This window comes from Lissotriton vulgaris, chromosome 7 (assembly GCF_964263255.1).
Source record: "Lissotriton vulgaris chromosome 7, aLisVul1.2, whole genome shotgun sequence".
Classification (NCBI taxonomy): Eukaryota; Metazoa; Chordata; class Amphibia; order Caudata; family Salamandridae; genus Lissotriton; species Lissotriton vulgaris.
In genome coordinates, this window is record NC_141695.1 from 995,399,909 (window position 1) to 995,416,383 (window position 16,475).

General features: G+C 46.6%; 1 protein-coding gene across 2 annotated transcripts in view; it reads left to right on the plus strand.

The window, feature by feature from the left end:
• The window catches only part of RARS1 (arginyl-tRNA synthetase 1), a 209,097-nt gene that overhangs the window by 56,103 nt on the left and 136,519 nt on the right, over positions 1 to 16,475 (plus strand). The gene's annotated exons all lie outside the window — the stretch shown is intronic.

A 16,475-nucleotide genomic window follows, 5' to 3' on the forward strand; every position in this document is an offset into this window, starting at 1 on the left:
GTTGCTCCCTGGAAGGCAATTACCTTGCTCTAATTATGAGTTTATTCACTTCTCTGAGCCCAGTCAGCTTCAAGCCCAGCACATGGGCGTTTCTGCCTTTTTGAATAACTAGCAGCTCCCACTTTGGAGTAGGGGAAAGAGGAAAACAGAGACCTAGTTCTTGCTTCCAAGCAGACACATTTGTCACCTTGTAAATTCAGGAAATTTGGGAGATTTGGCCTATCTAAACCCCAAACGATTTATGGAAAGCCTAAGATTGGCACAATTGTAATTTTGTTAGATCCTCCAAGGGTTAGAATGTTACTCTGCGTACTATAATACATATATTCACACTGTTGATCTCAGTTTTATTTAATACCGATACCCATCCTATCACCCTTGCTATTAAGTTTGTTTCTGGAACCTCTTGGTATCCACCTGGTAAGACAGTATCACACACTTTCAGTATGCTGATGATGGGATTTCACTGTATCTTAAGTTATTCTGAATATCTGCTTCCATTGCCTGAAAAACTGACTTGACAGTGTACTGTTTGGGATATCAACGGCTTCAAACAGAATGCACCCCCAAATAAAAATGTTATCCTAATTCATGGAGGTAGGAGACCCATTTAGAATGAGAATTGCTCCACCATGAGCCGCTAGATGGATGTTCACTGTCTTTTGCCACATGCATCAATGGCTAGACTTCCAAATGGCTTTCCACCTCTTCTTCAATTATTGCATTCTGAAATCTCCATTTGATGTGGTATCCATCAGCCCTGCCTCCTGTGCAGACGTAATTTTTTCCTTCTTTCACATGCATTAAGGTCGATAAATGTCCTTACTCATACAATACTCCAGTTACTTAAATAGCTTCCTGTTACCACCCTTGAATTGTTCATTGCCGTCTTCCCTGATGTAGAACGTCTGAATACAGGACAACACAAAGGTGACTACATTGCTCTAACCCTCAGAAACTGCCACTAACTCCTTCTCCAAGCCTGAATCAAATTCAAAACCTTGTGCACCATTTACAGAGCATTATAAAAATGACTATCTAAATGGAAACCCCTTTCTGGAACAGTGCACGTATACAATGCAAAGCACAGATCAAGGGATTATTGAAATCCTTGAACTAAGAAAGGAGATGCTCCAGGCCTTCTCATTGCAATGACCTACTGCCTCATCCTGTACTTGGCCCTTCTCTCCATGTGTCTGCAAGTTACCAGTTACCCTCTTCTCAATTCACCATATGAATCCTCCACCTTCTACCCTGACACTTTAGATTAACATGCGTTCAACCCTCTTCTATACCGTATAGCCTCCTCTTTACCAGGGTCCGTGCCTCCTGTAAAAATCTTCACTGAAAAAACAAAGTGTAAAATAGCGTTATAGTTATGTGAAAATTTCAGTGACAATATAATGCTTTAAATTAGCAAAACCACCGAGGATAATCAGTTATAGTTGTCACAAGTAACTATAGCTCGTGCCCTAAGGTAACTATAGTTCGCACCCCTGCCATGCACAGTTTTCCCATCAGTAATGTAATTGCAAATGTTGCAGTGATATTATCAAAGATTGTAATTGTATTTATACAGCGCATACTACCCCTGATGAGGCTTTGAAGCGCTTTGAGGCAAGTAGCGCTACTCCTGAATCCAAAGGATAAGTTGTGAACTAGTATAGGGAAATACAAGTTCTTAATTTGAGAGAAGGACATGTGAGTCTGTTAGTTTGATTTAATAGCATAAAGTAGGCAGAGGAGGGAAGAGCCTAGAACGTGTTATTTGGGAGATCATGTTCGTTAGATGAGGTTGACTCAAAGAGGGGGGCCTAGGATGTGTTATTGTGAAAATCATAGTTGTAAAATGAGGTTTGGTTTGGGTCAAGGAATGATAGAGAACGGCAGACTCTTTAAAGGGTTATATTCAAGATCATAGAGGTAGACTGCCGTTTGGGGTGAGTCATTGTGAGAGAGACGAGGTAAGAGTCAAGAAAGGATCTTTGGAGATCATGGTAGTAGAATGAGATTTGGGACGAGTCAGAGAGTGCAGGTAGAGGATATATTGAGAGAGGTATAGGATTAGCTATAGAGTGGTGCATTGAAGGGAGCTGCTTTTTTTCATTTTACAGTAGGAGTAAAGTAATAAAATACATTGATTGATAATAACATAGAAAGGGTACACCTGTATTAAGGAAAAAAGAGATACAATTGTATTGTATAAAGTTCCATATGTGCAAGTATGGATAGATAGTTAGAAGTTCAGACTTTCAGGTGTTGCTGTATGTAAAAGCAATTTATTTCTGTGTGTGTATTACATACATCAACACCTGGAAGTATGAACTTCTGACTATCTGTCCATACTTGCACATATAGAACTTTATGCAATACAGTTTTATATATCTTTATTATGATCCATGGTAGAGGCCATTGGCGTAATCAGTCTTAAGAGAGTACAAGAGAGATGATAGCCTGGACTTTGTGTGGAAATCCTAGGTGCGTGAAGTTGTGTTACTGTGATTTCATGGTAATGAAGCTTGATCTTACTAACTTGTCCACTTGGGCATTTATTGATAATTTGTAGTCCAAGGTAGTTCCAAGGTTTCAAACTTCCTTAGATACTTAACCCCTTCGATGCTGATGACGAGCTCAGCTCGTCATCAGCCACGGGTGACGTGTGCGGGTGACGAACTGAGCTCGTCATGTATCGCGGTAATTTAAAAAATGCCGCACAGCGCAAAAATCACCGCAGCAGCGATGCGGTTAAGGAAGTGGTCCCAGATTTTTAGGCACAGAGTGGGTGATAATTTTTCCATGTGTTTTAGAAGCATTCCATTTGAGGTGGCCTCATTTCATCCACTGATCACCGGCTCTGAGGCATCTGAAGAGTTTTGGGTTTCCAATGTCTTTGGGGCTTTCCAGTTTAAGAAGAATTTGTGTGTAATCTGCATAGATATAGCACATGAGCTGAAATTCATTGATCATTGCCGTTAATGACTTCATGTAAATGTTGAAAAGCATGGGTGAGATGATAAAAATTTGAAGGACCCCTGCTTTTGTGAAGTATAGTTTGGATGAGAAAATGGGTGTTTGGATGACATTTGCCCTGTTTTGAAGGTAGCATGTGATCAGTCAAAAGTCGATCCCTCTATGTCAGCTTTGTAGAGTCTTTGGATTAGAGTGTCTTGGTTAACTGTGTTGAAGGCAGCTAATAGGTCCCAGAGAAGTAATGCAGCAGGCCCCTCCCAATCTACCATGCTTTTAAGGTCATCCCAGATGGCGATGAAGGCAGATTTCGTACATCATCCTGGATGGAATTTGGTTTGGAAGTTGGAAAATATGAACTTATGTTTATTAAATTGTGACATCTGGATGAATGCTGCTCTTTCTATTAGTTTACCCAGGAAAGGTCTATTTGTAATTGGTCTGTTGTCTGGGTCATGCGGGTCTAGACTTGCATTCTTTAATAATGGTCATATGTATGTTTTCTTTAAGTCTTCTGTTGATGAATTATTGATGATTTTTGGGTCTCGCCTGAGCCAGTACGCATTCACTGCTCTGCGAGACTTTTTGTAGGGGGGCTTCAAAATCTGACCACATGCTTGTGCGTGTGGTTTGTTTTTGGTCAGGGGCTATTGGCCTTTGCCTGTGTCTTTCTAAGAAAGTGAGAAGTGAGAAGTATTTGAAGGAATGCAGGGACTGGGATAGCCTACTTTTGGATGGGTTTGCTGGAAATGGGTCAGTGCTTGTGGTTTTCCTTAGTTATAAATATGAGCCCAATATGACTGCTTTGGTTGCGTAATGATTTGTCAGTTTGTGAGTAAACTCTAGAGCCATGGGACGGGTTTCTTCTGTGCACTTAGGTTTACGGAATTAAATGAGAATTTTATAAAATTATTTACATTCACATTTAGCATTTTGAATTCTGTCTGAATAGTCCTTTTTAGGTCTCGCCTAGGGAATGCAGCGCAAGCGCTGCTTCGTCTTGGTGAGACTATTGTTGTTGGTTTGGTGCGCCAAGGGAGACAAACCATGTGCGCGCACCGACAGGCGATGTGCACGCGCATGGCGTCTCCTCTCTGCCTCACACGCTCCCACCATGCGCTCACACTCTCCCACTGCGCGCTTGTTTTAGGACTTGTGCCCTGCTTACTGTCAAGAACACATGAAATACGTAACTTTTCATTTCAAAGGAAATTTCAAAACCAACCACTAGATGGCAGTATAACAGCCTGTAAAAGTTGCATGCTGCAAAACGGAGGACTCGGCACTGACAGCACTAATTTTGCTGATAATTTTGTCTGACGCTCTAGAACCTAAGTTGTGACGTGTCTGCGCTGGCAGGTGTGACAACTAGCTTTGCGAAGACGAGCGGTTAATCCCCTATACATCGTTCCTATGTTTACCTGATGTTCACAAACTGAAGACTAGCTTTTATTTTATCTCCGCCTTCTCAAGTGCATGCGTATGGTGTGACAGACGCCTGTCAGGGCACGATCTTTACCGAAGCAGAACTCGTTCATGTCTTTTGTTTGATGTTCGCCAACACTGGATTAGGCTCAACTTTCTTAGCCTGTAGGTATAGGTGTGGCAATGAGGCGCACACAAACGTGGACTTCACCCACACTGAATTTGTGGATAAATTTATGTGTACTTTCTGAATGACTGCGGCACGTTTATTTGTTAAAGGTGTGACAGGTAATTTCATGCTGAATTTAATGACATTTTTGCTTTTAGAAGCCAACATGACTTTTAGCAAGAGCGTAATAGTTGGGCGAATCAATTTGTGGATCAGTCTTACAACAAAAATGTAAGTAGGTCTTATTTTTGGAATCCATCCTAAATTGTGACCTGCATATTTATATTCTATGTGTAACATTAGGGCTAAAGGGGGAAAAGTTTTCACGGATGCTAAAACAAGAATTTTAAGTGAGTGAGGTTTCTACCTTAAATATCTCTATAATGCATACTATACTACAGCACGATATAAAAACATATATATATATGTATATATCATATATATATATATATTAATTTAAAGCAATATGGCAATACTCAACTCTCACCCATTTAATACAATGAAAATTATATTGCTCAATTCAGAAAAATGTACAAAATACAAAACCTGATTTTATAGAGGGCCCCAATAGAAAAACAGGCGTTTGTAGCTTTTCAACGATTGCTTCTATTTCTTGTACCTAAACCTACAGGTAATATTGGCATCTGCATGAGTACCGTCATAGAAAACAGTAAGTAAGAGCTGTATTTCTTGTGGGGAATCACTCTACCTCTAAAAATAACTGGTAGGCTGACTAAGGGAGCAGTGCAAGAACATTTGATGTGCGTCTGGTGTGTCTCCAACAGTCTCATGCAACAGAAGCAAAAACAAACACTGACTTTGCAATTGAAAAGGTCATCTGCAAGACAAAGTGCGAAACAGGAGCAGGGCAGAATTGGCCTATCATGACACAAATCAATCAAAATCGAGTTCCCAAATAAAAACAAAATATAGTCATAAGAAACATGGGCAAAGCCATGGCTAACACTGGGTGCCCACACTACAAAAGTGAAGAGGAAGACTAAAGCAAATAAATAAAATAACCAGTTATTAGTAGGACTAAAGCCAATTCCGTACGGCATCTGTAATACAATATTTTCCAAATATTTTTAATACATTTGTATATGTGCTGTGAGTTGAATGAAACCATTATTTTGTATTGTCTTGCCAAAAAAACAGAAATTCACTCAGATATAGTCACTAGATAGCAAAGTACATTTGAAGTGGAAAATGAGAATAGCAATTCACGCGAAATCACGTATACAATAAGAGAACCAAGGAGTAAACTAGCCAAGATTAACAAACCATAGAAACAGCTCAGAACTTCCTTCCTTCTAGATTACTCGTTCCTATTGCAGGTAGAGCTTGTGGGCTTGCAAAGGCAGGCTTGCTTGCACTGCGACTGCTCACTTGATTGTCGTTTACAATGCCAATAGCTTAATCTCTCGCAAATTTGAGACCTATTGCATTGCAAATGCTTGTTTTAAATTTCTCTTGATTACTATTTGTTTTGATCCAGGTGTGTTGCAGCTTTGAAATTTGTTGTTTTATCTCTCTTGATTCTGCATTCCTCCAAGGTGCTGGTTTTCTTTTGTCCGGTTCTGTTGTTCTTAGTGCTGTTGTTCTTAGTGGTATTAGGTTATCCAGAGCTTCCTGGAGCCACTACTAAAGTCTTTTTTTTTTAAACATGTTTTATTTAAGATTGTACGCAACATGCAGGTCTCTGTAACCTAGAGATAACTACAGGACATTTAGGCATCAAAAAAATAGAGTACAATCCAATTTTCCACTTAAATGATCGTTCAACAAATACAGAGGCAAATGTGAACATTGCCCCCCCAACCCTCCCATTACCCAAACTCCCCCCTCCCTCAGCCCCTTCCCCCCCCAAACCCTCCCCCCCCCCGTCGCACGGTCATCATTCTTCGTCTCCACTTCAGCACATAAAATCTGAACCCAATGTATGCACGTGTCATTAACATCTCATCCCACATCTACCAGAGGGTCTTGATCAGCCAGAGGCCCCTAAAATCGGCCCACCTCTTCCCAATTTTGAAGTGTTTCCGTGGGCAGCCTGAGCAAAAAAGATCGGTCTCTCCAGCCCCATGCAGAAATTGAGCCCCCTCTTCCATGCTACAACTGTAGGGGCTTGCGTGTCTTTCCAATCTCTGGCCACATCCCTCTTGGCCAGGGTGAGGCCCAACAAAAGCAAATGTCTCTTGTATATGTTCCCTCCTACCCCTTCTAAGACATGAAGGAGACCTAGTTGTGGTGTACGGGGGAGTTCCCACCCTAGCACTTCAGATAAACAGTCCCACACCCCTTTCCAAAATCTAGCCAGTGCAGGACAGCTCCATACTGTATGCAGGAACGTCCCAACTTCCAGCCTACATGGTAGACAGTCTGGGGACACTATCAGGCCCGCCCGCCATAAGTGTAGTCTGGTAAAATATACTCTATGGAGGTACTTGAACTGTATGAGCCGGAGGCGTATCGAGATGGCGGCACCCCGGGGCCCGGCTAATGCCTCCCTCCAATCCTCCTCTTCCAAGGCACCCACATCCACCTCCCAGGACTCCCGTAGCTTCTGTAACAAAGTGGAACAGTGCGTAACTAAGGATTGATATATACGGGATATCTTTTTGGGCCCCAGATCTCCCATAAACACCTTGGCCTCTAGGGGGCTAATCTCAGGGAGTGTTTCCAACCCCTCCAGATACGGGGAGAGGGCATGGCGGAATTGAAGGTATTTGAAGAACTGAGTGCAGGGCATGCCACACTCCTGGCTCAGCTCCTGAAAGGACTTAAGGGTCACCCCTAATAGCACATCTCCCAGTGTGGAGATTCCAATGCTGTCCCACCCCCCAAAACCTTGTAACGCAGCCAGACTGGGGAATCGACCAGTGCGCCAGAGGGGAGTTTCGCCCGTCAAAGTGTTCCACCAACCCATTCACCGCAGGGCTTGCCTCCAGATCTGAAACACTAACTGCGTGCCTGGCGGTAGCGTCTTCCGTCTCTGCGCCGCGTAGAGTATAGTATGAAGTGAGTGGGCACCAATTAGAAGGCGCTCCAAAGCGTACGCTGGTTCTCTCCTATCCCCATACCACTAATCATTTAGAACGAGAAGATGGCCTGATAGTAGGAGAGGATGTCAGATGTCGCCAAGCCACCACAGTAGGAGGAGAGAAAGCACGTGCACACTGCGACGCGCACTGCTCCCCCGGTCCAGAGGAACTGTCCCAGAACCGCGTTTACCTGCCGAAACCAAGGGGGGTAATCGGGTAGGGATGATTCTGCAGTTGGTACAGCAATCTGGGGGGGCCACCATTTTGAAAATAGCCGACCTGCCGTATATGGTCAGCGGCATGCGGGACCATGTTTTGATATCTGCTCTGGCCCGCTCCCACACCGGCACAACATTCCGCCCCAGGTAATCGGTGGGACCTCGGATATGAAGACGCCCAGGTATTTAATGCCTCCCGTCGCTACCTGTAGTGCTGATGCCCAGTCTTGTGCCCGTGTATGCCCCCCAGCACCCATTGGGTGGATTTGCGGTGGTTCATGTAAAGCTCCGACGTCTCGCCAAAGATCTGCATGATTTCCATGATGCGTGGCCCTGACCTGTTAATGTCTGTTAGAAAAAATAAGACATCGTCCGCATACAGCACAATTCTGTCGGACAGGTCCCGATCCCACTCGAATCCCCGTAACTCTGCGTCCATGCACACCCACATGGCCAGCGTTTCCATGGCCAGGGCAAAAAGGTAGGGTGAGAGGGGACAACCCTGTCGGGTGCCCCTCTCGATGTTGAATCTAGAGGAGGTGACCCCTGCCACCCTGACCGAGGCCGTCAGGTCGGTATACAGCACCTGTATATACGACAGGAAGCGAGGACCCAGATTCAGCCGCGATAGGAGGGCGAATAAGTAGACCCAACTCAGCGAGTTGAATGCCCTGTCCATGTCGGCCAACAGGAGCGCCGCTGGCACCCCGGTTTTCCGGACTGCTGCCACTGCCACACGTGCTCTTCGAATGTTCTGCCTGGTCGCCCTCTGGGGCATAAAGCCGGCCTGGTCTGGGTGAATAAGATCGGCCACGTAGGGCAGGAGTCGATTGGCCAACGCTTTAGCTAGAGTCTTTGCTTCAACGTTCAATAAGGAGATCAAGCGGTATGATGCATGCTACTCGGGGGGACGGCCAGGTTTGTGGAAGACAACCACTTCTGCGTGTCTCCAGTCGGGTGGAAGGCGGCCCGCTCCCTAGCTTCCTCCACAGCCGTTCTATAATGTACCCCCAGCTGCAGGTGATATTTCCTATAGAATTCACTGGGAAACCCGTTGAGCCCGGGCGCTTTACCAGTATTAAGTTCACCCAGTGCTGTGCCGAGTTCCTCCTCCATTAAGGGGAGTTCCAGACGGTCCTGCACCTCTTCCGAGACTGCACGCGGCGGCATATCTGCTAGAAATGTGTCCACTACGTCGGCGGGGAGTCATTCATTTGGAGCATAAAGGCTGGCGTTGTAAGTGGCAAACCGCTCTGCCAATGCCTTGGGATCTGTGACCGGGGACCCCTCAGTGTCTAATATCCGAGGCAGGGTCTGGGCCTGGAACGTACCCTGACAGAGCCGGTGGAGCATCGTCCCGGATTTATCCCCCCATTGGTAGATCCGGCTGCGTGTAGCAAGCCATATCTGTTTGGCTTTGTCCATCAGCAGGGACGCATAAGATTGCTGCGCCAGAAAAAGCTGCCCGGCCGCGTGCTCCCCCCCTCCGTACTCCCTAGGAGCTCTAACGCTGCAATGTTGGCCTCAGCCCGAACCAGGTTCTCCCTACGTTTCTCCTGCGCTGCAGCGCACCATGCTATGTTCACCCCCCTGAGCGTTGGCTTCATCGACTCCCACACCATGCTAACTTCCGCTACCGACCCAACATTTTCTGTCAGGAAGTGGGCAATGGCCTCGCCCATGTGTTTCTGGTAGTCTGGCTGCTGTAGATGCCACACTGAGAGGCGCCACCTGAATGGCCGCCGCTCTTTGTCTAGGCAAATGTCCACGGTAGTGGGAGAGTGGTCCGAAAGCCCGCATGGCAGGATGTCCGCTGCCTCCACCCTATGTGCCGCTACACCTGGGACAAATAGGTAATGCAGCTTGGAAAATGATTTATGAACCATGGATACGCAAGTGTAACCCCTCATATTACCATGTAGGTGCTGCCAAGTGTCCACCCAATTAAGACCCCGTGCCATATCATGAAGTGTAGTGGAGGGGCCTACCATCCCACCGCACCCCGGGCGATATCTATCCATATGGCTGTCCATGACATCATTCCAATCTCCTCCTATGACTTGTAGTGCATCCGGAATTTCGGCCCATACTCCAAACAGCTTTTCGACCAGAGACCACTGCAGGGGGGGCGGGGCATAAACACTCCCCAACACCAGCGGTTCCTCACCCAATGTACCTTTGATAATGATATAACAACCCTGCACATCGGTCCATTGAGCCGAGTAGACATAAGGGATCCTGCGATGTATGAGGATAGCCACTCCCCTAGAGCCTCTCGTAAAGCCAGCGTGAAACACCTGGTGATAACCATAGCGCTGTAGGCATAGTGTTTTTGTGCCCAGTAGGTGAGTTTCTTGGAGCAGCAGCACATCTGCGCCTGCCCTCTTCGCCTACTGTAGGACTGCCCCCCTCTTAATCTTATCCAGAATTCCCTGTACATTCCAAGTGAGGACCCTAAGAGAGCCCCTGGACCCACGCGCTCTATACTCGGAATCTGCCATTAGGGGACATCTAAGGTGAGTGCCCAGCCATTGGGCCCAGCCTGGGCACACAACCAACATTGCAGACTCCCATGAGACCATGCAAACCTTCCCCCCCAATGATCCCCATCCCTGAATTTTAACAACCCCCCCCCCACCCTCATACCTCAGAACGTTGAAGTACCTGTCGCGGCATAGCAGGCACCCGACCCCCAACGGGAGCCCGTCTACCCCAATGGATCCCCATTAACCTCTCCCCAACCCCTCAGTCACCCACAACCAACCCGCTCCTCGGGGAGCCGCCCACCCTGAACGTCCCCCCCGCTCCTCCGTGCCCCCTCATTCTTCGTGCGATATGGAAATCAGCTCCTAAGGAGCCACCTGCCCATACAACTGAACCAATATGTGTGACTAGAAAGAAACATGCATACACTGATATATAACAGAATGTTCAAACTTGCAGTAGATTGCACTCCTAAAGCGCGACTGACATCGACATTAGGTTCCGTTGGCTTGGCCTTTCCCCCTCACAGATGCACTCCCGGATGTTGAACGCTGCCTGGACCTGTACCTGTACCTCCAATTACCCTTTCGCCGAGTCCCTCAAGAGGCCTGTGACTGCGGCCCGCCCTGAGAAGAGTCTGTCTCCAACCCCGGGGGTGTATGTACTCTGACTGGCACAGTCTCGTCTCTCCATTTGAACACTTCCTCCAAGGTGTCAAAGAAGTGAGTGCGGGACTGGAACACCACCCGCAGGCGGGCTGGATACAGCAAGGCATATGGAAGTTTCAGTTCGCACAGGGGGGCCTTGGCCGCTGTAAATGATTGCCGCTGCTGCTGTACCATGCGAGTATAGTCCGGGAATATCAAGATTCGATGGTTCTCGTATAGTATCGGCTCCTTCTCTCTGGCGATTTTTTGGCTAGCGTCCCGGTCATGATAATTTAAGAGTTTAGCGATCACTGGTCGTGGCCGTGCTCCCACCGGCGGTTTCTGCATGAGGGCCCGGTGCGCCCGCTCAATGACAAAACAGCGGGAGAGTGAGTCCGGGGGGAGACAGCCCTCCAGCCACTGTGTCAAGAAGCCCTCCATGTTGCCTTTCTCACACCCAACCTGCCAAAGCGCAAGTTGTTCCGCCTGGCACGTCCCTCCGCATCTTCCACTCTGAGAGCTAAGCCCTTCTGAACTGACTCCATATTTGCCACCTTACGCTTCGTGGCCTCAACGTCATCCTCTACTCCGGAGATGTGCGTTTCAGCTTCCGTGATGCGGGACACTGCGTTCCACAAATCTTGGCGCAATAGTGTCACATCGGACCCTACGGGCCCTATCTTTGCATCCAGCATATCTCGGGACTTTGTTATGGCTGCCATGAGTGCAGCGTTGTCCGGCCCAGCATCATGGCGGCCGCCAGTCGCCCCTGCGCTGCCACTGGCGCCGTGAATTTGTCTATGGGGCCTTGTTTGGGGGCCCCCCCACCTCCGCGAGTCATGTCCACCAGCCGCTAGGGATGGCCCCCCGGAGACTGGCCGTCGATACCGCCGCCGGTCTTGCTCTGCTATCGCCGATGCCCCACACTTATGACCGGCTCTTGTCTGGTCGGTACCCTCACCGCGGTGTGGTACTCCCAGCCCACTCCGTCAGACCCTCCGCCAGGGGGCAGCGATCTCGTCCCTAGGGCAGGTGCCCCGCACCACTTGGCCCACCGCCGCGGCCTGACCTAGGCACCGAGATCAGCCCAATGCACGACCCACGGGGGCGGCAGCAGGGCACTCTACGCTCTTTCCTGTATGCTGCTGCCAGGGGTCACCAGATCAATAAGTGTGCCTACTCGGCCAGCACGCACCAATTGAATAGGCCCAATGTCTACCAGTTTCCGTGCCCGCCAGCCCCACCCTGCCGTGGGCTACCAGTCGCAATGTGTCCCCTGAATAGGCCCAGGCGCGACCCCCTCCACCGATACGGCCCGATCTGACCACCGCCGGAGCTGCTGCTGGCCCTCCTCAGGTGCTCGATACCATCGGCCCCCAAGCACATCCCCCATGCAGCACCGCCGCCGCCTCCTTACTGTGCACCCCGCCAGGGTCCGCTGCTACGAGGGGGGGCCGCAACTCAGGCTGACGTCTAGGTCCGTCTCCCGCGGGGCACTCCAAAATTTAGTCCCCGGCTTCACCGGCTGTACCAGGCCACACCGCTCCTCCTCGGCACCGGGATGACGTGCCTGCCGTGGTCTCGGAGGGTTCCGCAATCACCGGAGGCTGCAGGGGACTGAACAGAGCTGCTGGGTGTCAGTGTCAATCCCACCAAACTGGGGACCATAATGTATTTTATCTAGGTCTGTCTTGGAAGTGAGTTGTATTTCTAAGAATTCATGATTGAGTTTGTTCCATGGTCGATAAGGGGTTGCAAGTATGGTGGACTTAAGTATGTTGATTTGCGGTGTTTGGTGTTGGAAAGCTACAAGATGGTGGTCTGATCACATGACTGGAGTAATCCTTTGAAAGGTAACGAGTTATAGATTTGCAAAAACAACATCTAGGGTGTGTCTAGAGATGTGTGTATGATCCGGATGTAGGTTCAGTGTGTCGAGGCCAGTGATTACAGTTTTTGGATATGGCATATTGGGTTGTCAAACCATATGTTTAGGTTACCAAGGATGCATAAGTTGGAGTGTAGTGTCATAAGGTTTGAAACTGAGTCTAGAAACCTGTCTGGGAATGCTACATGGTGGTCAGTAAAAAATTAGGAAGTTATAGGAGGAAGCTGGTTTAGGGTTGTATCTGGTGATGGGGGCCTCACAACCTTGTATGAAATTGGCATGAGCTTTTGTTCTTCTGAGGCTCCCCCCTGTTTCGGACATGGGGACTGCAGATGCACGGTTTATTTTTCACAGTAGCGGCCAGCCAGTCATGTTAAGGAGTACTGAAACTGCCCAATTTTACATTTTCTGTACTGCCGTGGGACCAATCTACCATGTATACCTAATTTTGTAACCCCTTCAAGCCCAATCTGAGCCCCTCTTTAAACAATAATTTCTCAAATGGCTGGACTGATTTGAATCAAATCACAAAAGCATATTTTCTGAGTAAAGCTCTTAACTTTTTTCCAAATTTGGTGTACCTCTGTTCAGCCATTTTCTTTTATTGGAGACAAAATTTTCAGTTGGGAATTAACTTCAGGCCCCCACTTTTTCCTTGGCCCCCTCCCTATGGATTCGCAGAAAAAGTTTCATGAAAAAGTTGCAGGGGCTTAACCATGTCATGGAAAATTTTTGGTAAATTGGTCAAACAGCACCTAAGTTCTTAGGAAAAACAACATCCTAATTATGCCTGACCTAAGTACAGCTACCACAGTGGCGTTCATTGTTTCACTGCTTTTCGGGGGAAAAAAAATATATACACACCCACACACTACACTCCCCGCCCCCCCCCCCCCACACACACACACACACACACACATACCCAGACTGGGGCACAAAACACATGCACTCCAGGATTGCGTTCTCATATAAGATTTACTGCTAATGCGTTTTTACAAAGAAGTCTTTTTCAAAGTCTGAATTCGTTCAGTGCACAACCACCATATATGTGCTCATAAACAAAAACAGACATTGTGTTTGTCGCTGCCTCAATAGACTTCAACATGTCAAGATCTGAATGCAAACTTGGGTTCAGCTACATTACAACGGGGCAGCTTCACCATTATTTACATTGCATATCATTACTTCATGATACTTATACAAACATTCATGCCGCCATGGTTTTTGCTTAAAAGAACCCATTCACCATAATTGACGTGTAAACAATAGTAGAGCTTTAAATACATCTGTCGACTCAATGTAAAACAAATTTGCCAGTCCAGAGACCTACTATAATATCATATGAGTGTACCCCAGCACACGCCACATTTAACGTACATGCTATATAACTAAATAACTAAAACAGAGCCATTTTTCAAACAGACAAATCCATCGGCTCAGTTAGCAACACACTTGTAGGTCGAGTGACCCATTCACTAGATAGTGCCCCACCATGAGTATAACGGCCCAAGGCCTAGGGTACAATACACAAACATGTATGCAAACCTCATACTAAATTAAAGCAGATAAAATTAAGTAACAATTTAGCCCTGCCCCACTATAACAGTTAATACAGTTCAAAGCCTAATAACTCGTCATGTGACAATATTTTATGCCTGTGTTCACCCAGTGTGCAAACACAACAGGTGATGGACCGAATGTGGATCAATGTCACACACTCACCCCAGTCCAAAGATCTGGGCCCAAATCCATCGTTTTTTTGCACTCCACACCACCCTGGGTTAGACAATGGCGATATGCAAATCAGCTCTGACCCTGTGCCCCATGGGAACAGTCCAGTCCGAACTACAAAAGCCATGTCCTTCCCAGAATGGAATCAAGCATCCGAGGACCGGACCGGTTTCGAGGTAACACCTCTCATCAGCCCGGCTAGCTTGACTCCAGTGGTGTGGAGTGCCTGGGACCCACGTCTGGGCATCCCCAGCGCACTTAGGGCGGAATATGCAAACACAACAGGTGATGGACCGAATGTGGATCAATGTCACACACTCACCCCAGTCCAAAGATCTGGGCCCAAATCCATCGTTTTTTTGCACTCCACACCACCCTGGGTTAGACAATGGCGATATGCAAATCAGCTCTGACCCTGTGCCCCATGTAGTCCAGTCCGAACTACAAAAGTAGTTGTGTTTGTGTGTTCACCCAGTGGCAACAAACTTGAGCATCATCACTATTCTCATTGTACCTTGACATTGATGTGCAGCTACTACTACGCTACTGTGTCAAGGCAAAGTGCTAATCCTAAATATATATATTTACAAGGATACCGTGCTCATGTGGAATGGGGAAATAAAAACAGGAATACACAGCAGGTATACAACTCTCTATGAGGATGGGCAAGCAACACCTAATTTCCAATTAATATTTCAGCTGGAGATACTGGTAGGGGAGGAAGAGTCCCAAACCACACAACAGTATGAGCAGTAAAAACAACTGTATCATTTGGCAGCGCTTAGAGCATGGAGTCCAGAAAGAAGGATAAACTGATACTCTTCAGATATGCACAAACATTTCCTCCTCCTTGTTCAAACCACGTGGGGATTTGCTGTTGAGGAGAATGATGTACTTGGATTTGAGGATTGTCCGCTTGTTCTCCCTGTCACCCCCTCTCTGGGTCAAGGCCCCTATGTCAGTGCCAACAAAAGTTACAGTATCAGCATTTAACTCATGAAACTTGTAACAATGTCTTGCAGTTGAATAAGTTATATTGGCGTTTTTGATGGCTCCAAAATCCTTAATTTTTTTTTAACTGGGAAGATTAGGCTCCCCACATATTGGAGACCACAAGGACACAGTAAGACATAAATGCAGTAATTACTGTTACACATGATACATTTCTTAATGTTACCTGTTTTCCCAGTTGGTAACTGATAAGTTATCATGTTCTTACTGCATTTAGATGCCTTGCAGTGTCCACATGCATTTAACACTGCACTTTGTAGACCGCATTATCTTTATGTTATAGATTTGGTTTTTAAAGGACATTTCTAATCAAAAGTTAAAGATTTAAGGTTTTAATTAATGATACACATGGGGAATATGGCCTACAACATTACTGCAACAAACATGCACTTCTACACGCATTTGTATTTAGTTTAAGGTACAAGTTGTAAAACCATTATGTTAATTCCTGAACTCCATAACTCTAAGCACTCTGTGCAGAGTTCCTTTGCATTTGTACAGTTGATTTCACAAAAGTGACAGTTATGGCAGCAGAAAGGTTTGTCCATGTAATGCTTACAGCCATTGCAGGCCAAACATTACCAGATAGCCACATGATTCCCCTCAATAGGACCCCTGCTAGTATGCTGAAATGACTTGTTACATGTTTGAAATATGCTAGATCTTTGACGTAGAAGGATGTTTTTTGTATATTAATTTCTCTAGCCTCTCAAAAATGCATGGCTTTCAGTAGTTGTTTTTCAGAGTGCCTTCCAAAAAATGGTCTTAAGTTTGCGGATATTGACAAACTTGCCCACGTGTTTCTCATCTCCAATTTAACACTTCACTTTAATCATGAACAAATGTTGTAAAAATCTCCAAACACGTTCTTATTTTCTTTGAGAAGACAAA